At 41.3% G+C, this 27,544-nt stretch overlaps 1 protein-coding gene across 7 annotated transcripts in view; it reads left to right on the top strand.

The window, feature by feature from the left end:
• SUSD6 (sushi domain containing 6) overlaps positions 1-27,544 on the top strand; it is a 90,494-nt gene that overhangs the window by 15,054 nt on the left and 47,896 nt on the right. For 3 of the 7 annotated variants that reach the window (XM_041716661.2, XM_072930091.1, XM_072930092.1), the window contains 2 exons: positions 4,645-4,738; positions 19,629-19,737. The gene's annotated coding sequence lies outside the window, so the exon portion shown is untranslated. Of the gene's footprint in view, positions 1-4,644; positions 4,739-17,528; positions 17,609-19,628; positions 19,738-27,544 lie in introns of those variants that run through there. The other 4 variants (XM_072930090.1, XM_030274443.4, XM_030274444.4 and 1 more) reach the window with 2 other exon arrangements.

Raw genomic sequence — 27,544 nt, 5'->3', positions numbered from 1 at the left:
AAGCAGATTACTCTCTGAAGTATGGGTCTGGGAAAGTACTAATCTCGAGGCAGAAATTTCCCAACCACAAGTGTTGCAGAGACTTTGACTCTGTTCCCTTCTCTCTCTGCTTGTCATGCAAATTGACCACCTGTAGATTTTGAGGAGGACCCAATGTCCTTGAATTGTGCAGTGCTCGGTGTCTCTGCTGAAACAGTTTCCACAGAGTTATCAGCAGTTTATATTTAGTGCAGCATGTGAAGGTGGACTGAAATGGCTGCTTGAGCACAGCTGCCTGGGTAGTCAGCAAGTAATGGTAACTGGAGTCACTAAATGTGTGTCCTGCCTGCAGTGTAGTGGTTTTGGTGGAATTGGTTCTGTCTTGGGGTCAGGGTTGTTTTCTGCTGCTCCTGCCTCGAGAATTGTTACAACTCTCAGTAAGAGCAGCCTGCCATGGTCTTAACCTCAGCTGTGCAGCAGCATCCTAACCGTAGATTTGGGTTTCTGTGACTGTTCCTGTTGTGTCACTTCTGCTTTTTATCGGTGCACTTGCTCACACCACAGCCACCTTCTGCTGCACTGCCCAAATATGCCTCTTGCTTGTTCTGCTTTTGTGAGCAAACAGATGTATTGCTGGCCTCTGTCAGTCCAGGAAGGTTGGATGTTGCACTCGGGGGTCTGTGTCAGGCCACTGCTGCTGTATTTTTTTTCTCTTTTGAAAGTTGCATCTCTTTTTGCTTGCCTTAGATACTTCTGGTGAAGCTTATTATCTATGAACAACTGCATGAAAGGACAGTAGCTTGGAAGCCTTGCTCCAAAGTTTCCTGGACTGTGTCCTTTTTTGCATTCTGCTTGACACAGGGACTCCCTGCAGCTCCTCTCCCCTCTGAGCCACTTGTTGGCTGCTGTAACCAGCTGATCCCAGCTGATCAGGCTTAGCTGGGAGAGGCATCTTTCACTGGCAGGGTTGGTCCCACAACCTGTTTGCCTGAAAGACTGGGAACGGGGGAGGAGAGGCAGGGATTGAATTCTGCTTTAGGAATATGTAAATAGAAACATGAAGGCATTTCCTAGAACAGGGATTGGGAAAAATTAACCCATATATAGCAAAGGTATTGTGGTATTACTTACAGTAAATTTCCTTTGCCAAAATACAGTAGTCTGTAATTATATCTAGTTTCATGACAAGTGTCATGTCCTTAGAAATGCCATCATACATGTTTAATTTCTTGTCGTTAAGTTACCCTGGGTACAAATAGAATGATTTCAGATGTAACAATTTGATCTCCAGCACAGAGTGTTGCAGTTGGGAACAGGCAGATTACTCCGGTGAAGCATTCTGTGTCTTTTTAAGCCCATCTGTGTAATTCATCTGGCTTTGCTGGTCTGTAGTTAATATAGACAGTATTTTCTCTGACTCTGCTAGAAGTCTTTTAGTAGTTTATGCAGCTGCAAAAATTGATTTTAACTTTAATCAGTAGAAATACTTCTTATAAATGTCAGGAAGTGAGCTTTTGTATGTACCAGAAAAAGTTTTCATCTGCCATTCGTACGCTGGCTATTTTGTACTGAGCAGTGGCAGCTACTACTTGCTCACAGGAAGCTTAGTGCTCTCACTTGGCTTACTACATGATGCAGTCTGCAAAGTCTGTTTTCAGACTAAGCGTGGTGATGCTAATAAGAGACCAGTGAAAGCCTGGCCTGTTGTTTGCTTGCTTATTTATTTATTTTAAATATTTGTGTGGTAATTCCAGACAGTTTTTTGAGGAAGCTCACATTGAAGAGCTGCAGGACCAGGAGTTGGAGGCATAAAACCCCTACTTCTTTCCCACTGTCTCAGTTGTTCCCCAGCTTCTGTCTTTCTCTGTGTGTTGAACAGTGGGCAGGCTCCAAAAGTGGAGTGTACATGGAGAACTTTCCCTGCAGCACAAGGGATCTATGCGTCTCATGTCACTCTGGTGATTCCCTGAGGGGAACTGCTAGCCTGGCAACCAGCCAACCAGCAGTAAATTGGCTTCCTGGTATAAGTGAGTGTTGAATGGAATGGGTTGGTCATCACTGCTGTGGTAACCTTGTAACAAGGCAAAGTACGGCTTTTGGAACTGGTCGAGCAGAGTCAAGGGAAATTGGCCACTGGAATCACTTTCATGTGGTAAATGAAACACCAGGTCATATTTGTGCTGCAGAATACAATGGATTTCATTTTTACAGTGTACACTTGCCAAAGGAGTAACTTCCTCGTAGGCAATTGAACTTTGCGGGGCTGAAATGTCCATCATTTTAACCTCATGATCAGAAGTGAACCAGCTTCAATACCGTGTCTCTGTTCATAGCTCCCTGAGCTTGCACTTCAAATTTGCCAGGACCATTTGGAAAACTTCAAAGCCATTTACATTTTTCCTCAACTAATTTTCCTCATAGTTTATAATATTGCTGTGCTTCACTGCTGTTCCTGTTTTTTCCTTGCGTTGATTTAATGGGATTTTGTAGTAAAATGAGTGGGAATTGCAAGAATTTCTGATCAAAACCAAATTTGCAGCTGATTTGGTGATGAAGATAAAAAAGAAGTTATGTTGGTATATTAGATCTCTTTCTGCTGGACCTTTAGGGGTACATAAGTTTTAAGAGGGAAACTGTGCTGATAAATTGGTCTTTAAAAAATAAGCAAGCAAACCAAAACCAAACAACACCCCAACCCCTCAATTCCTATACGTGAGCTTGAGAATTATGTTCTTACTTTCTATAAAAATGCAGATCTTTCAATAGCTAGACTTACAATGTGATTTTTAACAGTAGCTGTTAAAGGCTGCTTACTTTGAAAGGAGCTGTAGTTTGTATGTGTAGTGTTAAACCCATAGATTAGTGAAAGGCTTGAATGTCTTCAACCTATTTATGCCCTTTGGGTTTTCTTTCCTCTGTAAATAACTTCTTAAAAGTCTTTAAGGACAATATCTTAGAGCAGCTCCCACTAATACAGTTTTATTGATCCCCTTTGGGTATTGGAGCCAATTTGTGCTGACCACTCTCAAAAGGCATTTTATTTGTTAGACCCAGGTCCTCTGATGTTAATTAAAACGCCTCCCCCCACCCCTCCCTTAAAGGGAAGTGCATACTGGGTATGTGTTGCTATCTAATGAGCTGAAAGCCAGCTGATGTTCAGTGAAGACAACAGTAAGTTATCATTCTCTGCTGTGTATGGATTCATTGTGTTTGAAAGCTAAGACAAAAACTGCCTCTAAAATACCCTGTGTAGGTTATCCTTTGGTGTTGATGCGCAGACTGAGGAGAATCTCTTCTGTGCCAAAACACCAGCATGGGAGGGTGATTGACTTATCTGCTTTTCAAGAGGAGTGTCAAAATTGCAGAGCATTGCTCAGGGGGTATGAAAGCTTCACTTCTCCATCTGCCGCCACATATGCCACTGGCGAGCCAGTGGCCATATGTGCGATCATCCTGAAAGCTTTAAAGCCAGCTTCTCTCTGAGGGCCCCTCACTCCTTTTCAAAGTCCAAAAAGGGCATGCTGCTTGCTTCAGGAAAGGGAGGGTCCTGTTTTCCCCTAAGGAAAATCGAGTAGTATGTCTTTATAAGCTAAAGCACTATTGCAGTGAGCCGTGTGATCCTGAAATGCTGCGGACTCGTTCTGCGATGTGCAACAAAAGCGCGCTGGAGACTCATTGCACACTTTGCCCTGGTATATAAGTAGACTACAAAACCATACAAACTTACTAACAGAGATTAATTAAAAATAATTCCATGGGTATGGGGAGCAAGGTTGTAAGGTCAGGGTTTGTGTCTTTTCGTAAGCGTATCAGAGATGTGAAGAGCAGTTTGCTAGGTTTACTTTTCATTTCATTAGCTGTGAGAATCTTTATCTCAAGTCTGTTTGTGGTTTCCTGTCTTGCAGGGCATGCACACTTCTGTGACTTAAAAAGCTGACATTTAAATGTGACAATGAAATGTTTAGCAACAAAGGAGATCTTTAAGCAGGCTAGACAAAAATTCCTTTCAGCTGCATAGCTTTTGCTCTCACTTGGATGACCAGTTTTCCCAGTTCTGTTTGTTGTTGTGCTTCCCAAATTGGAGAAGGTTGTCTTATTAATAACCATCTTTTTAAGTATTGGAATTCTTAGTAGTAATGCTGAATAAAAAGGGCATATACAGTGATGAAACATATCTGTGAATTTTGGTACTGTAGAAATAAATTTCTGTTATGCTTATCTGGGAAGTATGCAGTATTTGCAATCACTGAAAGTACATATGTGTATCTGATGGCTGGACTTGATGCAGTTCTAGTATGTGTATTTTGGGTAACTTACGGGAACCTTGTGTCCCGCTGAAAAAAACCCATCAAGCAAGTTTGAGTGCTGCTGAAAAATGTTTTTGGTAACACTCTGCTACACTTGAAACTGTTCTCTTCTTATCCTTGAGATTTTTAAATGGAATGTGTGAGGATAGTTTGCATATTCTTTGATTTTGAGTAACTTGTGTAGTATATCTCTGATCCAGATCTGAATTTTGTAATGTCTGTACCTGAAGCATAGCTGTGTGCCTTTGTCCTAAAAACATAACAAAACTACTTCTACTCCTCAAGCCTCCTGCTCTTTTATGTGACAGAGTGCCATTCTTAGTACTTACAGGGCTAATACACACTTTTTTTTGTGCAGTTCCAGGTGTGTGAGTCAACCTATCATCACTGAATCATCAGTTTAATCTTGCTAACTTGACAACCTGTTGTGTGCCAGCCTGTGTCAATACCAGGTAAGATGAAAGCTGATGCTATTACTTTGTTTTTCCTGAGTTTTTGCTTTTAAAAATTGCATTTTGTCCAAATGCCATGATTCTTCTGTAAACTGAAGGCAGAATGTTCTGCCTTCCATGTTCTCATCCTGCAGTGAGACAGCCACTTGTGTTAGCACGTCTAGCTTTTGAAACTGGAAGTATTCTAAAATGTTCTTAGGTTCTGACTCATTTGTAGCCATGCCTTAGCATTTTTCTTGACTCCTGTTAACCTGGTTTTTGTGGTGTTCAGATAGCACAAGCTGTGTTTAACTTGTATTCTTCACTCCCTTACCACTCCCTGATTTTGCTGAAGAAACTACTGAAGTTCTTCCTGCCTTTGAGTTAATCATGCATGATAAGTCACCTGTGCTGTCTCACCTTTTCTCTTGAAGAAAAAATAGGTTTGGTTTTGTTTTGATTTTTTCCCTTACCTGCTCCCAAACAAAACTTACCACAGAAGGATCTTACTTGTGTATTGTATATTTGATGTTTTAGTTGTGAGAAGCTATCCAGATATGTCTTTCAGAGAATTAAACATAAAGCTGGTTTTCGGACTTCATCCTTTTATCCCCCTTTAGAGAAGGGGTGTAGATTGCAGGGGGGTGAAGTGGGGAGGAAATCCCTATAATGCTTTCAAGAAGGTTATTATCCAGGCTCTAGGGGAGTCCTAGTGCAGACAAACTAATGTGAGTCTTTGTTCTGATGCTAATCAAGATAGGGATAATTCTTCTGACTACGCCTCTTCCCCTCTGAGCCCTCTAGCTTTGATAAGGCATTAAGCTCCTTTGCTACCTCTTTTTTTCTGTGCCTACCTGATGTCCTTTTGCAACTGCTACCTTGAGTGCAAAGTTTCAAGTTTTAAGAAGGCCTCATTAGGAATGTTTACTTAAGTATTATGAGATTTTTTGGATGCTCCTCGGTGGTACTTGCACACTTCAATTTAATAGATACCTTGGTGGCTATGTGTGTGTGTTTATTTTTTGAATCATTAAGTAAGAAAACCCAACTCTCTGTTGATGCCAGACACATTGGATTGGATCCAGCAGCATCTTTTGCTACATGTTGGGACATGTAACTGAAATTATGAGGTATTTTTCATTCTGTCTCTTCTTGGCCAGAGCAAACAAGTGTTGTTTCTCAGATGCTTTTAAGGATTCCTTAAGAAACTAACTTCTGATCCCTAGTCCAAAGAGCTCTCTAAATTTTCTAGAGTGAATGTGTGTGCAACCTAAGTAATGTTTTGGTTTATACCAGTAATCTGCTTTTAGCCTAAACATAATCTGCACAGCACCAGAGATAAACTTGAAACCTAAGTATATAATGAAATATGACTCTGCCTGTGATGTAATACAGAATATAGTGCCTCTTCACCACATCTTATTTGTGACAATGGGGAAAGGATGGTGGTGAAAATATGGTTATGTCTCATGTGAAATGCTTGCATCGGACAGAGCTGTTAAAAAATGTCATGCAAATCAAGGAGAGGGAAGAAGTGTTCAGAGTTAGCCTCTTTAGCCTTTCCGTGGCAGTAAGAAGCTGATGAGAAGCTCATCCTTGTGCTTCTAAAAGCGTGTCTGCTGTTAGTGAGAGTGGGCTCTCTGAGGATCGATGGTGGCAATCCTCCATGGATAATCTGTCCTGGGTCTGGCTGGGCTGGCCTTCTGGTGGATTTGTGAGGGAGTCTGCAGTCTTTTGCTAGAGGCTGTTCCCTGCACAGGGTGGTTTGGGGCCCTTTTTGGTATCAGTACAGAACAGAGGCATGGGAAGGACTTAGACAAGTTAAAGATCTCCCCTAGAAGACAGGGACTGTGTATGTGTGCACAGCTAGCGTGAGCATGTTGGTACAATGCTCTCATGTTTCATTTGGATGGAGTCATTTTCCTTAAGGTAGAATTGGAGAAGTCCTGCAGTGATGATGTAAAAATCTGATTTTTTTGCAAATGGCACAATTTTTGCCTGTGTGGACATAGAATATCTAGATAAGCTGAGCCCAAAAACATGTGTGAAAAGGTAATGGGTCAGAAGGAGAAGGGCTCCATCTGAAGATGCTCAACTGAGCACTGACTTGCTGCCAGTGACTATGCACAGATGTAGGGCGTACCTTTCAAAATAATCCAGCCTGACTCCTTGATGCAAGCCTGCATGGAAACATTAGGTGTGGGAAGGAGTTTATCAGCACTTCTAAACAGTGTTATTTCTTAAGATTGATTCTGCTGACAATATCCTGAAGAGACATCACTACCAGAGGAGGTACGTTTTATGTGGGTAAAAATAAGGGCTAGATGTAACTGCCTTTGCCTAGTGCTATTAAGCCAACAGCTGTTAAATCCCAGGAAATGCTCATTTTCAGAGTGATAGCTTTTACAACCTGAAAATAAAACCCGGAAGATGTATGTGGTGTTGGTTTTATCTTTTCCCTTGATTAGCATATGCAGGGCATTTCCTGCCAATGAGTGTACTGTACTTAGTTATTTATATTCTGTCACTTTTCAACATCCTGCTCATCTTTTGTGATTTGAAACAAAGTAAGTTGATCTCTGTTATCTTGGTTGACATGGGTACCTGTGTGCAGTGTTTTCCACCATCTCCAGCTGGGCATCTTACAGAGTGATGTGCATGCTGCAGGCTTTCCAGGCATTGTTCCAGACAAGCCTTTCTGAATTTGAGATATGTGATAAGATTTATTTTTATTGTCTGATGTACTTGGTGTCAAGCAACCATACTTGCTAAAGCAAGCTGGTATTTTATAGTCCTCTTGTGTTGTGCATTTAATTGCTGCATAACTGATTCCTTCTGTGTCAAGCATACATTGATTTTGGGGTTTTATGCCAACATTGATTTTGGAGGTTTTTATACCATTTGTTTAACAGGCTCCCAGTACATAGGGAAATTTTGCACCCTCTTTCTCCTTAAAGTAGTACTGTTGAGAGAAAACACAGTGCTGTGTCTTAACAAGAGCTTGTCTATATCCTAAACTCTGTGAAGATAGAGCTAGGCACTGTCAAGGTGCTCACAGAAGTTAAAGGTAACACTTTCTTCTCTTTCAGCAGCTCACATGGAATGTTCAATTAGTTTAATTGCCATAAGTGGTGAATTTTATAGAATGGATACACTAACAGAGGGGGTTTTTTTGTCTTCCATGCCACAAAGATCAATATTAAATGTAAAATCAGTAAATTTTATCTACATGCTTTTTCCTCTAGGACTCACAATTACTTTAGTCTTTTTTGTCATTGACGTCTTCTTGTTCTTGGCTATGGAGACAAAAATGTTGTATATGATGATGGTAGAATTGCGTCTAAGTGTAGTAGGCAGTCTGTTTTTCAAATTGAAAGGAAAAAAATTTGAGTGTAGGTGAGGTTCAGGAGGACAGTGAGATATTTGAAGGAGGCTTTTTGAAGCTGGTTTAATACTTTAGTATACTGAGATTATCCCATGAGTTTAGTAGAGTTACTTCAGAGTTGCACCATGAAGGTGATTGCTGTTATACCCTCACCTGATGTTGGAAAGACTATTGCAGAGATCCTCTCCCCTTTTGGTCAAGAGAAGTAAAACAACAATGTTGCACCCAGAGTATATGGAATGCCTTGAGGAGTGTGATGCTTTGTCTGCTAGCCAGGAATTGGGTACTGAGAAAGGTGTTTGACTTGCACTGCTTGTGAGAACAGAGACTGATAGCTCTGGGGGCTGAGGCTGTATTGGTGTCTCAGGAAAAATACCCACGAGGTTAGGAGAGTTGATTAGTGTAGGCTGTATTAATGCAAGCTTTGTATAGTGCCATGAATGTTGGGTAGCTGCTGCCTGGCTTCTCTGTGAGCTTCCTGCCTTTCAAAACATCTGCAGGAAATGGCACAGATAATTAGATGAGCTTGTTTTGATCATTTGTGGATTTTTGCACACCTCTAAGGTGTGCAGTTTTTGAGGGTAGATCAGTTTCCTCAGTATATATCTGTCTGTGATCAAGGTGTAATCTACAGTGTGCTAAGCAGTGCTCCCAAGTAAGAACACAAACCCCAGTCAAAGGCCAGTAACATGTGATGGAGGAAGGTAAGGGGGGAAAAAGGCATGTAAAAATGTAACTAAATAAAACCGAAATAACCTGTTTCTATTATGTCACCTTACACTTAAGGTGTTGGTGATGTGCATACATTTGCGAAGACAAACCTTGCAACAATCTACCAGTCTCCTGGTGTCCAGGTGCTAGTTCCTGGAATGCAATGATGTTCATTAGCTTCCTGTGAGGAAGAATTATCATTTGACTGTAGATTTTTGCCTTTAGGCTATGTTTGGCAAAATAAGTTTTAGGTAAATTTAATCCACTTTGCTTTTTGTTGGTATTAAAAGCTTAAGTCCCATTTATTCTCCTTGGCCTTCCTATGATGAAGACATTGCTGGGGTGAGCCTTGCACTTGGTAACTTGTCTTTGTTCTATAGGTAAATCTGTAGTAAAGGATGGGCTTATTTGATGTCTACTGGAAGAAGAGCTAAAATAGCTGAAGTACATAAGCAAAAGTTCATTGAGCAAAAATTATATGCTTCCACAGTTAATGGCTGTTTCCAGTGTAATAGGGTGTAACATGTGGCTGCTGCATGCCTTGTACTGCTGCATGCCTGTGTGTGACTTCATTATGTTGTGGTTTTCCCAGTGTGTAAGGTGTAAGGTTGCCAGGCTTTCAGCTGCTGGTGTAGGGTTATGCCAGCCACACCTGGCACACGGGAAAGAGGTGACTTTGTAGGTGTGCAGGGCACGGGCAGCTGCAGGGAGGAAAAGTGTTTAGGTGCTGCTGCTGATTTCTTTCTGCAGTAGCTCCGAGCTAGACCTTACCTCCTTTTGCATCAAACAGGAGTGCTTCCTCACCAGACTTCACTGGGCAGGAAAGCTGAAATATTTGGTGTTCCAAAAATAAAAATTCTGTTGATCTGGGGTTTCTTAATGGCTCATGAGCAGACTTTGTAAAGGGACTTGGTCACCTGGAAATTGCTATCTTTGCAGAAATTTCTCTATATTTGTTCATGTAAGATTGTGAAAAAGTTTGGAGGGTGAAATGTTACTTTACTTTTCAGATCACAGCGTGCTCATTGACAAACGTGTGGTTATTTTGATATCCCACAGAAAATATCTGGTCTTTCGAAATTTGAAGGCTTGGCTATGCTGCTGCTTTTCTTCTCTGTGCTACATGAGTTGATAAGCAACCAAGCTGTCCTGTATCTAAAGTTCAGACCTTGGCAGAGCAGCTGGGTGGCATTGCTTATACCTGAAGCTTCTTTTAATTTGCAGAGGAAAAAAATCCTTTAATTATTGGGTAGGTGACAAATACACAGATCAAAGGGAGACTTTTGAGGCAAAGCTTGGCTTATAAGGTAGAAGTAATCATGGCTCTTGTAATGAAGTTTAATGTTGGCATTACAGAACTGAGGACAGACTTGGGAAAAGACAATGTAAAAGTCTTTTGTCTGTCCTGTGATATATTGGCTTTGTCCACTCGACCTTCTTATCCTTGGCAGAGGTCAGATGCCATGTGCAGAGTAACTTCAGCCACTGTCATTTTCTGCATCTGTGTACATCTGCTGAGGTGACACACACTACTGCTGCTCTGCTCTGACCTTTTCTTAGGCTTTCACATGCAAAGGAATCATTGTCCAGCTCTGGTTTCAGGTGATCCTAAATAGACAAGCTATCCCAAGTTTCACAGAGGAAAACAATGGATTTTGGTTATCTCCACAAAATCTTCCTTTTCTGGAAACTGTAGCAACTCTGCTATGGTTTGACTGCTGTTAGCCACAAGCAGAGTGAATAATACTAGACAAAAAAACGCCTAGGAGTATTTGTTATGGAAGTCCATATTTAATCTCTCCCTGTAGCCTTTGGCTTGCTACAGCCTTTCTGATTTGCTAAAACTGTGCTACAACGTTTCTGATTTCCCAGACTATTGATTGCCCTGTGTCTGAAAATGCATTTAATTATGATATGCTTTTCTAGGCAGCAGGTCTTCCTTCTCACATGGAAGAAATGGAGATTAGAGATCTTGCAACAAATCAATTATGAGTTACTTCTGGTGACATAGAAAAACTTACATAACAATAACATAAAACATGTGCAGAAGCCTGAGTTGCAGAAGGCTTTCGATTCAGAAGCCTGCATCCACCTTTCAGCTTCCATAGGTTTCTACCCCACACGAGTGCACTGTTTCTGCTGCATTTTGGTGTGAAATGTATCCTTTTATAATAGGATCATCAGTAAATGATGAAGGCAAAACATGTAAGAAAATGACACTTTGTTCTGCAAATTCATTATCCTAAGATGAGACTTCTAGAGAAATCTCTCAGGAAGTACTTAGCCTAGCAGTGGCTAAAATTGTGATATGTCATCTCCTGTTGCCTCTGGCACTTTCTGCCTGTGGGGCTGTTAAGCCAGACACTTGGTGTCTGGGTCTCTTCTGTGCTGCATTGCTTTTTCCACCTACTGTTTGGAAGGAGGCTGAAGAAGCCTTGCTGTCTCAGCAGTGGACTTGAACCCCACACAAGAGCTGTACACCATGTACCTGGTACACTGCCTTTTTGTCCTCCTGTAAACAAATGCTTGGCTCTGCTGGAGACACCTGTGGATTACTCTGCATATAAGAATGTTCATCTCTGGCTTCCTTCCTGAATTCCCTTCTGTAGGCAGAGAAAATACAAAGTGAGATGTATGGGTCAGGGCAATGATATACACCAGAGTGTTTTAAAGAGGTGGAGAGGGGAGGCCAGGACATGTGACATGGATGGATCTAGGAAGTAATGCTGGCACTAGTTAATCTGGCCTGTCATTTTTCATTTTATTTACTCCTGGCACTTGATTGTCAGACTAGACTTTTATACTGTGTTCTCTTTGTGGCTTAGACTGCTCAGCACTGCGGTGAAGTACTTCTAATCCTTTTTGCTATCTGTCTCTGGCAACAAAAACTCAATTGATAGACTGAATACTTGAATTCCAGAGAGCAAGTGTGGATTCAGGCTTGGGAAGAATGAAGAACCAGCAAATATGGCAAGATCTTATTGGGAAGGAGGGACTCTTACAGAAATGAATTAACTTGTGTGCTCTGTCTTGGAAGCTGTTGAGGGCCTTTGCTAGTGTCAGGGGTCTTATCTGTTTCCACATCTAAATGGTACCCACCAACAGTGGGGTTCAAATAGAAAAAGACCTTATTGATATGGTTTGGGTTTTTTTATGAGACAATGAGATTAAGGTTGTCCCTCTTGCCTTGTAACTTTGCTGCATGGCAGATCCATGTGCATGTAGCATTGCAGAAGTAGAAGCTATTTCATCTGGCAGGCAAGTGTTCTGCAAGATGTTAGAAACATTGCTGCCATGCTCTTGCCCTCATGTTGTTTGAAGACAGACATGTTTCTGGGTGCTCTGATTGGAACCAACTGTGTTGGTTGCAACTCTGAGCAGTTCTTTCAGGAACTGAACATTGCTTTGCCATAGTGGTTGAGATGTACTGTGCTAACCAGGCTTACTGCTGCCAAATGCTGCAGAGCTCTGGAGTGTTAACTGTAATCTGCTGATGACAAAACTGGTCTTTTGGTGTTGCAGCTCTGACTTGGCTGTGGATAAACCAGACTTACACTGGGACTAAGCAAAACTCCTACATGAACATTCTCATCCTCCTCTTCCTGGCATCTTGACATAGCTTGACTCTGGGCCAGAATACTGACAGTACCAGATCCTTGGAAGGACATCTCTGGACGGGGAATACTGTGTCTGTAGAGGGAAAGGGGAGCAGGCATTTTTCCTCTTAACTTGGAAGGAATGACCTATTACTTTTGCTTTTAAATATGAATGAACTCATTCCCTTTACTTCAGATATTTGCCATATGGTATTCCTGGTAAAAGTAGCAGATGTTCTTCTTCTGCTGTGTTTTGCTTTGGTACACAAATTCTCTTTGTTTTCTTTCTGTCCTGTCTGCAGTGGGCTGTGATATTGCTCATCTTGAGTGTATCAGGTTATTGCCCTGATTTTCTAAATGTTAATTTAGAAATAAGACAGGGGGTGAATGAAATGTTCATTGGGTAGTGGATCTGGTGTTTGTATGTGTATAGGTGGTAAAAACCATGGTTCACTATGCTCAGCTCAATAGTTTCTCCTTCTGTTTTACTGTTACTTACAACCTTTGCACTTCATTCTTCAACATAAGAACATGTGCCACCCCACGTGGCATTTGGCAGCCTGGATGCAGGAGTTTGACGACTGTACCAGTAAAGAGATGTTCTCTGTAGAGTCTTTTGCATGGGGTATGAAGTACTTTACACAACACTCACTTGTGACCAGTGTGTTGATACTTTATCTCTGGCTTTACTTTGGAAGGCCTGTGGTAGTGACATGGGGTGATTCCCCTTTGGGGAAAACATGAGTCTCTAGAGGATGGATTCTGTCTTTCTGATGAAAGAAACAGAAGCGGGGAGGTGCTTACCTCAGGGCCCAAGGGGTTTGCCTCTGATTGTGCACTGAAGAAACATATGGTAAGGAGCTGCCCTTCCTGTCTGTGTTAAAAAACCAATAGTCCTTTCTGGAAAACTTGTGTCTGGGTGCTCTTGGGCCTGTTGTTTTCTGTTTGGTGCTGTAAGTTACCTGTGATAGTTTGTGCACTCTGCTTAGCATGTGAGAGCTTTTAGTTCTCACAGTGAGACAAGGTGGTCTTGTAGGAAGCTTTAACTGCGAAATACTGTCACTTGAAGGTAGTTCCAAACTTGGTGTGGTCCCTTAGCAGAGCCAGTCAACAGACTGAAACTCTTTTAAGCATCTGCTTGTGAAGGAGACTGAAAGCTAGAGTGCTTTGTCTAAGGGAGAGTCTGTTTCATGATGGTGGGATTAATGATAAAGTTGTTCAGTTATGATAGATGGCTCTAAAATTTTCATACTGCTCTTACTAGAAGACAAAACCACAAGAGTAAAACCTCCTGATTGCTGTGTTTGAGAGCAGACTCATGTTCCCCGAGAATCCCACTGGGCCCAGTTACAAGGATGCCATAAAGCAGTGTTTTCATCTTTGTCCCTAATCAAAAGAGGAACAGCTGCTCTGGGGGATAAAATGCAAGGAAAGGCTAGATAAATTCTAAGACTTTGAGAAGAGACAGATTTCTTTGTAATAATCTCATTTGTATTTACAGAGTTACTACAGTCCTTGAAGTGTTGCCACAATGTACACAGTTTAAGCAAAAACAACAACAACAAAAAGGTTGTTAAAACTCTGATGGACAAGATCAGTGTTCAGAATGGCTGGAAATCTTTTGTAGCAAATCTGTGTTTCTCTGCCCCATTGCTCTCAGTAATTTACCCTGCAGTGCCATAGCAGCACCCCGTGTTCCATGCTGCAGGAATGCTTTGGCGTAATATCAAGCTCTGAAAGATGTGTTCAGTAGCAGCTCATGATGTCAGCCAAGGAGGGGGTGTATGCTTTATGCTTGTGTAGGTTCTATCTCTTAAGGAGGCATGGCTAAACTGGGAACCGTGAAAAAAAGATAACAAGATAAAACCCCTACACGCTGTTCCCATCTCTCCTCCACCCCTGGCGCCAGGAGCTCTCCCCCACCACAAAACCTGCAAACTTTCTGAAAGCTTATCTGGCATGGGACAGGAGAGTTTGCTCTTTTTCCTGGAGCAGGAGATTGCTGTGTTCCCGTTTGTGGTTGTTCAGGGAAGCCTTTTGCAGGTATCTACAGGGTGGCGATAATCCCTGGCACGAAGGAACATCGCCCCCGGGTCTGTGCGCGGAGCTCTCCAGGCGGGGCCTGCTCGGGGCTGCTGCGCCCGCCGAGCCTCCCTGCGCTGCTGCTCCTGCACAGGACCTTGGCGAAATGCACAGAGAAACTGCCCTCAAAACCTTGCAAACTCATTCAGTCTGCCCGAGGGCGATTTTTTTTCAATCATGGGAAGTCCTGGGGACATTATTAATGAGTTCAGCTGAGGAAATCACACAAGGAACTGTGGGAGAGGGAAGGCTCCTTCTTGCGTGCCAAGCGTGAGCTCGAATGTGTGCCAAGAGGGTAAGGAGGTGTGGTAAAATTTTACGAAGAAATGAAACGGCGATGAGGCAGTGTTAAGACTTGAAAATGAAGGAAAAGAGCTGGAAATTGAAGAGGGTAGCCATTGGCAAAGAAAATCTTAGTTTTTAGTGCTTTCATAAATGTCATTTTATAAATCAGTAAATATCAAGCTCATGTCAGTGACTGTAGCTACAAAAATATAAAGGGGATTAAATATTTAGAAACAAGAATTTGAGGGAAAACATGTTTTTAAGAAGTTTTGTTCTTTGATTCTTGCTACCGAGTGAAATTATTGGCATATTTGGGACAGAAATAGCTCATGTATCTGAGTGACCTTTTAATTTCCTTTTCAGTCTTCTGAACTGTACTGAGTAATGAACTGTAGTGAACAAAGAAAGCATTAAGAACAGGCGTGGTGCAGATTTTATTGCATATTTGCAGTAGACCAAAGAGCACTGTATTTCTTTGGGTGTGATGTAGCAGGAACCTGCTGTGAAAGTAAGATCTCTGGGACCAGTGATCGCTCAGATTAAAGAGGTGGTAGCTTACGATATCCGTGTAGCAGTGGTTTTGGTTTTTGTTTTTTTTTGCTCAGTGTTTATACAGCACCTCGCACAGCATGGTCTGATTTGCAAGCCTCTGTTTCTGCTTTTCTTTGACCTGCAAGTGTTAATGAGGCAAGAAGTGCTTTGGTAGGGCTTTTTTTGCCTAGTTACATACCTGTCTGAAAGCAGGAGTTTATCCTTTGGCATGTGCCCCAGGCTTCTTGCCTGCATCTCTTCCTTTGCAGGGTTTTCTGCAGCGAGTCACAACAGCTAGCTGTTTTGTAGGAAAAAGGATGTTAAAAAGCATGTGCTGAAGGGAAGGGATAGGAAATGACGTTTCAGCCAAGAGGCTTTCATTGTATGAGAGGGAGGAGCATGCAGCAGAGGGGGAAGCAGCATGAGATCAGTGGGCTTTTTATTGCACAGCATGAGAAGTTCCCACAGCTAAAATCTGATCTAACCTTTGCTTCCTGTGTGTCTTACAAGAAATGTTTTCCATGTAAGGCAAGGAGAGCCTGCTGTAAGGAAGCATGTGGCTGTCATTTATTTCAGAAAATGTGTCTCACCATTCAACTGTATAAAAACAGACCAAAGGGACCTGTGGTAGCTGCAGCCTTTATTGCCCACGTTTATGCTATTTAAAGACTAGTCTTCTCCAGCTTGATTCTGATGAAATAGCAGGCTTGCCTAAAGTCTACTGACTACTTGTAGGTGATGGGATTTAGCCAGGCATTGCTGGGGATAGGCCTGACATTTCTCAAGTCAACATAATTGGATTATTCAGCTGATGGTAAGCCAACACCTTTCCAGAAGGTTTCTGGGGCTCTGGTTTGACTTGGTAAATGATTTCTTACACAAGGCACCTGTGCAAAGCCACCTACACTTCAGGTGTGGTTTTAAAAAGAAGTGTTGATTATGTTAATCACCTCTCTGAAGTTCTTTAAGACTTTCACTCCTGATACCCTTTTCCCCCTCGCACTTTTTCTTGACTTACAGTAGTGGAGGAAAAAAAATTCTGTCTCATAAATGGGGAGTTAATACTTTTCTTGACTGAAGAAGCCAAGGATTCCTTTTTGCATCTTGAAATGAAGATATTTGCAGACCTTGGGTTAATCTTAATATATAAAAAATAGTTTCAAATCTGAACTTCAGCTATGTCATGAACCAGACCTTCCCGGGATTGATGACATTCAGCCAGTAATGTGCATGTCCCCTGTTTCAGTCTCCTCCTCAGCTTTTTTTTTTTAGTCATCTGCAAAGTCAGTCTCACTATAGGTTGTTCATCTTTCTTTTGTTGCAATGTCTTTCACATTACTATCACTGGTCTTAACTCAAAGCTTTTGCATTTTGGGTGAATGCTTGTAGAAGGGAACTGGGATCTCTGCGTGTTCTCATCTCTTGACTGGTTTGCAGGTGAGCTTTGTATCCCATTCTCAGGAATGTGCAGTGGGTGTTGAGCATTACTGTACTCTGAGATGACACGGCTCTAACAAGGCCAGTTCTTTCTTCTTTCTGCATTTCTTCATTCCCATCAGATCAGGGGTCCTTCCTGCTGTTAGGAAGTAAAGATTATTTCCCCAGAAAAAAAAGCAAGCAAAAATTTTGGGTTGGGCATCTTGGAACTACTGATGTTGCAGACAATCACTGGCTTTGCATTTCTCCTTGCTGGTGGAAGTACTTTCAGTGTTTTCAAGTAATAGTGTTCCCTTGATGATAATAGTGTTGAGGTTGTACCTGTAAATTCTACAAGGCCTCCCTCCTGCGAGCCTTTGCCTTTGGGGAAGAGTAACCATTTATGTCACAACTTTTGAGAGTGAAACTTGCTTTTGATCTAGTGACAAAACCCAACAGATTTCCTTGGTCAGAAATAAAAATTTATCAGCAGAACTGCTTCTTCAAAGAACTTAAACTCCTGCCCAATTTCACTTATTTTGTAGCAAATGTAGCCTAAATATAATTAAATTTTTCAGATTTGATTTGTCTGCAAGGTGCTTGTATAGACTGTTGATGCCTTTGATGTAAATAAAGCATGGCTGTTCTTGGCAGAGATGATGAAACTTAACCTTGGTCCTTCAGAAGTACGTTGTTGAGTTCTGTCCTTACCAGCATGTGTTCCTACCTTTCAAAAGGGCTCACAGTAGCTTTTCATTGGGATTTCTTTTAATTTTCAAGGGTGGTATGAAGCAGCCTCTGCAGTGATTTCCAGCAGCTATACTCAAGTGCTTCTGAGGAGCAGGACTTGGAAGCTGTGGCAATGTTGCTAGAGACCAGGGAAGGGTATGTGAGTGTTAGAGAAAAGGCTTCTGATAGCTGTTGTGCTCTGTAGTATGCTGTAAGAAGGGTGGTTTCCTCAAAATGTGCGTTGTAGTGTTTGAGCTATTTATTTTCCACAAAGCAGGCTTGTCTTTGTCCTTTTCCCACTTCCCTCTGCATGTGAAAGGGTGATTCTGACCCTGACGTGCAAAAGGAGACAATGGAGATCCTTTGTTATCCAGAGCCAACTGTTGCTTACACCTGTTAAATGCAATGCTTAGCTTACCTAGAAAAGCAGCTCTAGGTGAGTTAGAATGTGTATAAAACATGCAGAGACTAGTCTTTTCACAAAATGAAGCTTGCAAGTGGCTTTTTATAAGATGCCAACGGAAATCCAGATAGTTGCAAGTGACAGACCACCAACTCCTCTGGATATAGCTGCTGTGACATTATGCGCAATGCAGTCTCAGTCTGCTTATAGGTGGAGCTGCAGATGACATTTGGTGTTTCGTTGTCTTTTTTTAACAGTTGTTACTCTGCATTTAGTGAAGAGAAATGAGGTTATTTAAAAAAAAAAAAACCAACAACCCTCCCATCCATTTTTGGTCAATTCCTATGCAGGGACCCTTTCTGAAAACTCTGCATAATGTATTTTTGTCTTATGGATAAGAACAAGAAGCTCTTGTTCTTGTGCATTTGAGACCATTGCCAGTCTGATGTTGATGTTTAGAACTTTCTGCAAGATTCAGTGCTTTTTATTTGTAAAGCGTGCCTTAATAAATTAATGGCTGTTCTGTTTCTTTTAAACTGTTGCACCAGTGTCATTACTTTCCTGTTACTTCCTCTTGGATGTTCAAGAGATGCCGAAGAATTGTTGGGCAAGTTTCTGATCCTGATGTCAAGCTGTTTGCATTCCTCTAAATACATCTAGCATTTGTAAAAACTAACACTTATCTCTGCATGGGTTTTATTTAGAATGTTTGGCTTTAGAGGAAAAGGAAATTAGTAACCCTGAAAGATGGTGTTAATGGATTTAACCAGTTGTTTTGCAGCAAATCCTTAAACTGCAGAGGCAAAGGGAAGACAGCTTTGGTTATCACAACTGCTGACTCTCAAAAGACTACATTGCATATCAGATTTACAAAATGTAGAAAACAAATCCAGTCTTAAGAGTACAATATAAAAAGGTGCATATCCTTTGAGAAACTCATAGCAAAATAGATTAAATGAACATGAAAATCTTCTGCTGTTAAAAGAAATTTTGGGTTACCTTCTCACTCTTTGGTGGGTCTTGCATATTAATTTTGTAATGTTGTAAGCTCTTGTAGCTGATCTCTTTGTCTTGCTGCTTGGAGCACTGTGTTACAGGTAAAAACATGAAGAGCCGGACTTTTAAACAAGCTTGCTTTATACTAATTCTAATAACCTTTATTTAATCAATTCAGTCTGAGGGAACCTTGTTTCCAGAGACAGGAAATTGCTTGAGGATTACTGACTGTGACAGGACCTTCATATTTATTTGCAAAATGTCTGGAAAAAAATAATAATAGAATCAGTCTTACTTTAAAGGCAGTTGAAACTGGAGTTGCTGAGCTTTTCCCATGAGGCTGGGTAGAGGTCACTGGTCACATTCGCTGGAATGTTTTTTCTTGACAAATAGTTTCATGGCTTCAGTGTACTCATGCAGGGTACTTGGAGACACCTCAAAACCCCAAGCAAATCAGAGAGTGACCTGTTTTCCAAGTGGATGTATGGTTCCCTTAGCTGCTAGTGGTTTGACATACTTACCTTCAGATAGTAGAGAGTTAAATATGCCTGCTCTGAAATGCACTTTTTAGAGGGAGGGGGGAAGGATCTTCCACTTTGCATCTCTGTGTGTGCAAGAGAAGCAAGGCGTGGAGGTGTCTGGGACAGCATGTGTGATGTCTTTCAGCCTGTTGACATTTGACTGCAAGTATGCTAGACAAGTGAAAAAAAAAGTAGAAATCCAAAAGCCTCCATAATCTGTCTTCTTGCTTGTGTTTCATGGATGGTTGCCTGATAGCTGGCCCATTCAGGTGTGGAGGACTATGACTTGAGCCAGGAGGTGGGCAGCACCTGAGAGTGGTGTGCTTGGCTGAGGGAGAAAGGCAGGGAAGGAAGCAAGTGCTCAGGTAAGTAGCAGGATGCTTTACCTCTCCGTTCTGGTCCCTGGTGAAAAGGTCTTGCCTGTGGCTTTATCCAGAGTTTGTCTTCGCACATTTTGTGTATAGGGAGAGAATATGATCTTTGGAAGGGTTTTCCCTAGAATTTTGAGGTAGATTGGACAAAGCCTAGCTGTACTTTTGGAGTCCTAAGTGGTCTAGCAAAACAGCCAAAGTGTGATGTAGAAGATAAAATAACCTGTATGCTCTCACTTCTGGGTGAATCTCCTTCTGACCTAACACGGGCATGTGTGTGATTCTTGCTTGTGTGCAGCACCACTTCATAGCTCCGCACAAAACTGTAACATTTACTGCTGAGTGTTTTGCTGACTCCTGCTGTTCTGCCTTGTGTAATTTTCCCTTCTCTTTTGGCTTTGATTTCATTTGCCTGCCTCTAACTCTAACAAGCCTGTGTTACTTTGGCTGTTTTGGAGCACTCTCACCCAGCCTTTTGGCTTTTAATCTGCATTGAAACCATGATGCTGGAGCCATGATTTAGGGGAATGATTTCAATATGAGTTCTTCTTACTGATTCCTGGAAGTCCACAGCCTGCCCAGAACTAACTTCAGTCCAGTTCCATAAACAGCTGTGCAATGCAATAGCAAATTCAATACCCTACTAATTAGTAAACTACATCTGGATAAATTTATTAAGGGTCTAAGAGATGTGACATGAAATTAGCTTAATTCTTATGTCTGTGGATTGGACCTTTGTGTTCTTAAAAGCCATCTGGAGAGCAGTCATTTTCAACCGGCAGCAGGTCTGTGTGCAGGCAGTGTGCTAATTGTCCTGTGGTCTTAATTGCGAGGGGATTGAATGAGGATGCAAAATTTTTTTCTTTTTTCATTGTACACTGGCAAGAGTGATGTGGCACTGTGGAATAAAATCTGCCTAGTGCCACTGGGATGGATGTCTGCCACAGTGAGGAGTTTGTGGCAATACATGTGCATCTGTGCTGTTAGCACAGTGCACCCCAAGGAGGAAATGCAATAAGAAACATCTAGCAACTTTGCAGCTGCTAAAAAACAAAAGTAAAGGGAAATAGTGGGCTAATGGATGCAAAACAGAGCCATAGTCCTGAGACCTTTTGAAGGCCTGCCTTATTGAGTTCTATTGAAGTCGTTCTCTTCTGTGTCAGAATCCCAAATATAGTCTTAAGGCCAAAACCAGAATTTAAAAACTTTTTTGGTTTGGTCAATGGTCTGTCTTGTTGGAAGATTAAGTTTTCAGAGGACTTAAGGGGCAGTCTTATTTTTCAGAGTTTTTATGTGTGTGTGTTTATCTCTGAAGAAATCTGTGTGCTGACAGACATTGAAACATTAAGGATTTGTTAGCCTGGCATGTTCTGATACAACATGTCTCTTGCTGAGAGCCTTCTTTATAAGGTGGAATACAAATAACGAGCACTGTACAATATTTGTTGTCATTCCTTGAAAGTGGGTGATACTTCTCTATAGTGGATATTTTTATATCTGGGAAATGTAATAATTTAAAACTTGAGTTGTGTCTCACAGCTGTGCTTTTAGGAATAAATGTAAGAGTTCCTTCATCTCCTAGTATAGTTCCTTACTTAAATGTCAGACTGCTTCACTGAAGCTTATATTTAGAGGACTTTGATAGGAAAAAGACTTCCAAATGGATGTCCTCTCAAGTGGCTGTGCAACCTGGTGATATTGCAGCTACATGTATAGCTTTTAGCCACACTAGTTGAAATGAAAACACAAGAAATTGTAAGGATAGGGAGAGCCATGTTCTAGTTGTGAGTGATTATAAGCCTTTACGGTACATGGTCTTTCATTCTCTGAAACAGATTAAGATAGCTGCATAAATGAGAATAGCATCCTGGATATACAAGTGACTTTACCAATCCAGTGCTTTTGTCAACCCTGTTACTGAAAGTAACATTTCAAGCTTGGATGTGGTTACAAGAAGTTCTGCCTTTGCACGGCTTTTCTTTATTCTCCTTCCCTGAAGCCATTCCAGTTTACTGTGAGTTTTCTTTTTTAGGACTTATTATTTTTGGAAGGCATTCTGGAACATTTTGTGCGTATGGTCCTCTGTAAATGTGCTGTTTTACTGATTAAAGCTGAAAGTATGAAACCTAGCTTTCTGATGCAGTGTGGCAGGGGAAAAATGCTGAAACAATAGTTTCTAAAGGGAATGCTTTTCCAAATAAGACATTTTCAAAAAAACCACAAACAACAAAAAATCACCCAAAACCAAAACCGGGACAGATTGTGAGAGATTTGTTTTCCACAATCCCCCAGTCTCTACTTCCTTCCATAGATTGCATAGATGACAGTATGTTTTTTAAAAAAAATCCTTTAAAGCAGATCCAGCACTTTTTTTAAAAATTACTGTTTTCTTTTCATTCACTGTTGACATGATCCAACTGCCATAAGCATTTTTTAATAGTGCAGAAATCTGCAGTGCATTGGAGTTGTGTGCATTAACCTAACTATTCTGCTCCTCTGCAGCTCTGTTTTTCTTCTTCCTGGTTCCTGGAAGTTCACAGCCTGCTCATAACTAACTTCTTCCTTATTTGGAAGGACAATGGATTTTGATCTTTTATCTTCCTCTTCCCAAGTAAAACAGAAAAATTTTCCAGTGAAGTTCTGTGACTTTGAAGAAAAAGTCTTAAAATCTGGGGAGCTAATGATATTTAGGGCTTGTCTTGGGCTTGCTAAAGCAAGGAAAATTGGATTTTTTTTTTTAAGTAATGCAGTTTGAATCTTTTGTGAATGTGTCATGACAACCATGGTATATGGAGATGGGGAAGGATCACACAATACTGAGACTGTTCCTAATAGTTTGTCTCTGATTCTGTTTCTAAAAGTATGAGTCCTATTTGTAAGAACAAAAACCAAGCCCTGCTTGGCAGTTGTTAACCACACTGATTTTAGCATTTCCATCATGCAATGGACATTGAAAGGCACTGAATACCACCCCTTTTCCCCTTGGCAACCTTGCACCTCTTCTTTGCACACCCCTTGGAAAGTCTGTTCCTTCCTTGTTCCTTACCTTTAAAAGGAGTGTTGGAGGGGAAGCTTGTTTGGTCCCCTCAGGATTATCTCTGAACCTGCTGTCCATTTCTCTGGGCTGCAGCAGGGAAGAAGCTGGTATACAAAGGCTTGCACCCAGCATGGAAGGGGAGTAGCTGGAGGAAGTGCTCCCTGCAATCAGCCCACAGGAAAATATGCTTGGTTAGTAACCTCAGGATGGTTATAGGAGCATCAAGTGCAATAAGGAGGGGTACAAAAGCATGATCTAGGTGCCAAAGGGACTTGAGCCTGTGATAGGAAGGGTAGAGAGAAGGAAGCTGGGGAGTAAGCTGTGCAAATTGGTGAATCTTGCAGATTTATTCACTTGAGGTAAGAATATTGGTGTGACATTATCAGTTGTAAGGTACTAATTAGCCAGTAGTGAAAAATCCAGTTCCCTGGCTTAAAGCTTGGGTGTGCCTTAGTGAGTCTGTGGAGAGTTAGGTACATGCCATTTATCAGAGATTGAAATAGAATTTCAGAGTTTAACCTGTCCAGCAGGCTTCTTTCTGTGCAAACTCTAATGCTCCCTCTTGAAAATAGAAGTTGTGCATCACCAATTGTTGGTTTCGTTAGTTGGGATTTTTTTTTAATTTAACATTTTAAAATTTAAAAAGTGTTCTAGAAACCTTTGTAGGAGAGAGCAGGTAAAAGCTAAATCAAAACAATTATATGAGAGAAACAGTCAAATTTGAAGGTCATAGGCCAAACCCTCAGCACAGCTGAATGAGGAAGGAAATCCAGCTATCTGGATTTCACTTCAGCAACTGGTTTGCAGTAGGGTGTGTGCTGATTCCAATGTCCACAATAAGCAGCTTGGTCTTTCCTACTGATTCTTCTTTGTAGCAGGGAATATGTGCAATTTGCCTATCTGCTTTATGCTGTGACTGTGCTGTGCAGAAACCTGTCTTTTTATAATTTGAATATGAAGGTGTAAAATGAAGCTACCAAGCACATCATCTGGTTACTGGACAGGAGGAGTGTTACATGTTGTTTGGCTTTTCATATTTCCTTCTTTCCTCTTCCACCTTTTCCCAGTATCCTGAATATTGAGAGTTGGCTGTGCTGAAAAATCAGATTATTAAGATTTTTCTGAACTGCCTGCAGGCAACTTCAAAGACTTTGATTTTTTTCCTTTGTTCCTAGCTTAAACTGAACAGTGTAATTGAATTGTGATGCTATTCCTAAATGTTAAAAACACAATTCTGTTTTTAAAAGATTTCAGCTAAACTGGTTTGACCACAGAAAGTAAGTGGAATGAAGGATTTCTTTCCTCTGCTGTCACTTGGACTTGATTTTTCTGGTTTTTGTTTAATTTAGCAGCCAAGGGGATGACTTTTTTGCTTTAAAACTTAACTGCTCTTTGAAAGAAGGCAAAATAAGGATACAACAAAACTAGCAACTAAGGGTGAAGGTTAAATTGTCTAAACCACACTGCTTACATTAGATTCCACTTGCAGCGTGACCATGAGGCAAGAGCAACACTTGTGCTTAGCTTCAAAAGCTATGCTGTGCACACCCATCACTCATGCCACTGCTAAGATCTTTGCTGTGTGCATTCAAGAGTTAGCAAACAATATCTGAGTATTATTCTGTGAGGGGGAAATCATGTGGATAAAATAGGGATTTCTTATGTGCATGAGGATAGCTAATTTTCTTTTGCTAGGTTTCAAGTATGGTATTTAAAAGCAAGCCAGTAGCATTCCAAACATTCTGAACACTTCCCTGAATAAACTTTGAAGAATTCATGTTGAAGACCTGTTCTCCAACAACAGTGACACAGCTCTTAACTGTCCCAGGCATTTTGAGCAACTAGAGAACTTCAGACTGTCCAGTCTCTGGTTGTCCAGAGCATGTCTTAAGCATATGACCTTCCAAAGAACGCTATTCCATGTGGACCTAGGAGTCCTTCTGTGACAAAATAAGAAAAATAAAGTCACAATCCTGTGAAAATTTACACATGCTTACAAAGGGATCTTGGATCAAGGGATAGGAGTTGGCAGCTTCTGAAGGTCTAGAAGATAAATGGCAAAGGTCCCCAAAGAGCTTATCTTAAAGCGATCTCCTGCCATATATAATTGTGTCATCTTTGGAAAGGGCTGCTGGTGGTGTAAGAGCAAGGAGGGAGTCTGGCTTGCATGATTTTAGTGGGAGTTGATATCTGCTTGAGTACTTTATGTGGAAGCAAACTACTGCTCCTTGTGCAAGCAGGGCTGGCCATGCCACAAGAGGGACTCTTGCTGAAGCATCACTGGGAAGCTTGCTTGATGCCAAGACTTGAGGAGCTGGAGATGGCCCTAAGCTGGGAGCAATGGTTACTTCTTCATTCGTTTCATAGCATTCCCTAAGAGGGTGTGTGGCTATTGACTTTGTGGATATAGAGGATGGCTTATTGTCTTATCCATGTTTAGTAGGTGTTTTTCAAGGTTCACATTATAAAGAAAGCAAAAAACCTTCCACCTTTATTGATTGATGCTTTTAACAGAGAAAAATCTCCTCCACTCCTTACTGTATTTATGGGCACTGCTGGCTGTACTAAATATTATCTTTGTAAACATCTTTGTTTAAACTTAATCCTTACATAACCCTTCAGCCTAGGCTGTAGCATGGGAAATGGGTCTGAAATGTCCTTGCTCTTCATACTTGTGCTACTGTCAGCTTCTGCCTTATTGTTCTTAGTATCCATTAAAGAAAGCAGCCTGTTCCTTAGTGCTTTGTATACACTTTGATTCTCCCAAACCCCTGAATTGTTCAGCTATGCCCCTGAGAGTATGTCTGACAAATGTGTGTGATCTACTGCAATCCAGCTAACTTCAGGCAGTGGACGCCTGAGGAGTTGTTATGAAAGCTGCTTCCCCCTGAGCTGTAGGTATAAGGAGTGTACTAAACCAGTAAATTTTCAGAGAATTGAATGTCTGTCTAAATAGCCTCAAAACCAGCTCTCCCCTGGGAAGAAGGGATGGTTTCTTATCTAGTCAGAATCTCCTCTTCTAATTTTGCCAGGGAACAGTCAAGGCTGGGAACAAGTTTTGCACTTGGCTGAAGCCCAAAAGGAAGTACAAGCAGTACCTGTACCCCATGTCTCCTAACAATCCTGAGGGGTTTGTCTATGCTGTCATGCACTGAATGGGCTGGCCACCCTTGTGTCTCCTTCAAATCTATACCAAACTAAATCAGCTTAGTGGGATGTTTCTGTAGGCATAGCAGCATCAATTACAGCATTCCTGGAGTGGCAGCCTCAGGCCTGTGATAGACCAGGTACATGGTAACCTGGGATTCGAGTGACTTGGTAGCTAAAAAGAGGTGTGGAAACCATGTCTGATTTTAAAGAAAGGAGAGAAACAATGCTGTGCATTGGAGCAATCTGTTAGTGAATCAAGAATAAGCAATAAATAATTCCCCCTGAAGATATTCTTGTTTTAGGTATTTCTGGCTTGTTTGCTGTTCAGAGACCAGAACTGGACTGCTGACTCCTAGTTGCAGTCTTTGGGGGAGGAAAATGCCTCTGGTGAAAGGTAGCACACCTCAGGTGGCTCAGCAAATTTTGTGATAATTGCATGCCTCTTCCTACCTCTCCTGGCTGCTGCCACATGTCACCTGGCATGTATTGTTCCAAGGGCAGGGAGGGCCACCTTTAAAAAATACTTTGGCAATACTTTCAGACGTTCTCATACTAATGAGGCTTCATTAAATTGGAATAGGGAGGACAGAGCTTTCTTGGTCTAATCAGAAAGGCGTTTGTTGAAGACAGTGCACTGCTTTTTCAGAGCTCTAATTCTGTATAGAGCAGTGACTCTTGGAGGAGAGCAGCCATCTGTTGGCCTCGAGTTTAGGCTGGCCTCTTCTGATGGAATATGAGCTTAGATGCTGTGCAGGAGGTCTGACTTGAGAGCACAGGGCAGATGTGCAGATTAACTGGCTTGGCTTTCTTCACGTAGAGTATTTTTTTCATTCCATGGTCTAATTGTTGCTGAAGGTATTCTAGTAGGTAAGTGATAGTATACTTATTCTGTTCTGTATGGTAGAAGTTTGCTGAACAAAGCATTGGCTCCGTATTTGTGGAATACATGAGAAATCTATAGGCTGTGCTACAGGCATAGTGGTATAGATTCACTCCTCTCCCTCCCTCTCCAAATGAAGCAAGAAGCAAAAGGGGTAGACACAGAGTTTATTGTAGCAGCAGCTCCAATACACATGATATTTTGTCATCTTGAAATGACATTTCAAGGCAGGGTTTATGCAGACAAAGAATTTTTCTCTGAGAGATATCCAAAAAGAAAGATCTGAATTTTAAAGATAGCCCTTTTGTGAAGTATAAGCATAGTAGTGATACTGATCTAAGGGAAAACCCTTTTTTTACTAGGATGGCTACCAGGTTTATTGACAGATCTACATATTCCCTCCCATAATGCATCTACTCTTTTGCCTGAGTAATTGGAAATGTGAGTTGAGGCTGAGTCATGTGTTTCTCTAGTCAGTGCAGGTGTATTGCTTTAATCTTGGAAGTACTTAAGGATCTGAAGGTTCTGCCTTCCCCAGTAGTAGGAGTGCTAACCCAGATGTCCTGTTTGTCCTCAGAAGGTACAAGAGAGTACGATACCTGCCTCTGCACTTCTCAGATCTCTTTGAGAATATCCAGGAGTTTTGAATTTCCTTGGGAAACTTGGAAATAAAATAAAAAACTGAATAAAAAACCGAATCCTTATTCAGTCTGCAGATTCATTTAACTGAAGAA

Source organism: Taeniopygia guttata, chromosome 5 (assembly GCF_048771995.1).
Source record: "Taeniopygia guttata chromosome 5, bTaeGut7.mat, whole genome shotgun sequence".
NCBI lineage: Eukaryota > Metazoa > Chordata > Aves > Passeriformes > Estrildidae > Taeniopygia > Taeniopygia guttata.
The sequence above is the reverse complement of the archived record's forward strand: the minus strand, read 5'-3'. Positions and strand labels throughout refer to the sequence as shown.